The sequence below is a fragment of the Olea europaea genome, unplaced genomic scaffold (genome assembly GCF_002742605.1).
Source record: "Olea europaea var. sylvestris unplaced genomic scaffold, O_europaea_v1 scaffold20522, whole genome shotgun sequence".
In the NCBI taxonomy this organism is placed as follows: Eukaryota; Viridiplantae; Streptophyta; class Magnoliopsida; order Lamiales; family Oleaceae; genus Olea; species Olea europaea.
Window position 1 is genome coordinate 1033 of NW_019238435.1, and position 889 is coordinate 1921.

The 889-nt window shown below is 32.4% G+C and overlaps 1 long non-coding RNA gene across 1 annotated transcript; it reads right to left on the minus strand.

Annotated features, from left to right (window-relative positions):
* Positions 1-568: 568 nt before the first annotated feature.
* LOC111379894 lies at positions 569-889 on the minus strand. Its single transcript, XR_002700100.1, has 2 exons — positions 817-889; positions 569-708 (listed from the first exon to the last, which is right to left on the minus strand). It is a non-coding gene; the product is annotated as an uncharacterized LOC111379894 (long non-coding RNA).

An 889-nucleotide genomic window follows, 5' to 3' on the forward strand; every position in this document is an offset into this window, starting at 1 on the left:
TCAATCAATTCAGATTGATTGCAACCTGGTAGAAAATTTTAGTTATAGTTGACAATATTAGATTGTGTTGGAAAAAATTCTTCTGACGTGTGCATATGTATAAAGAGAGATTAAACTCAATAGAAAAATATTTGAAGTAGTTTTTTAGACAAAGATGCCATTTTTCCTCTTTTATTTTTAAACGTTGGAGTTGAATCTATTGATTCAGAACGGAAGAACTAGCAAACAAAATACTTATAAAATGAGAAAATATTTAAGAATACGATTTGTCTCATATCCGATTATCTAGATGAATAGGAATTCCCAGAGATCTAACGAACAATTTAAAAATATCCAATAATACATTTCCTCTTCGGAGAATTCCGTTCAACTCTACATTTACTTCACAGTCCATCGAACAGAGGAGCCTCCCCCCCCCTTTTTTCTCATTGGTCACTCAACAATGGAACTTAAATATATATATATACGCACGCGCATGTGTGATTAAAAGAGTGTTGATCCCATAAATGATGTAATATAATTTAATTTTTGACTTTGACTTTGACTTACTAACAGAAAACATGGAAAATGGTTTGCAAAGAGATGTAATTATTCTGGTGATCTTGTGATACAACAATGTGAAATTCTCTTTTAGACACTCTAAATGAAAAGAAGAGACATTTATTTAACAATGCCTAAACTGTGCTCTGCTTCCTCACATTGCTTCTCCTGAAAAGGAAACTAAAAGCATTCAGTTCCCACCTTTATCCGAGCAATTTACATAATGAAAATAAAAAATAAATACACATAGAGAAAATAAAAATGTATATGGCTTACAAAAATCCCTAGGCGACTTGCATTTATAGCACTCCACCCTGCTAGCATAATTGTGCGTGCCACATCCTAGTCT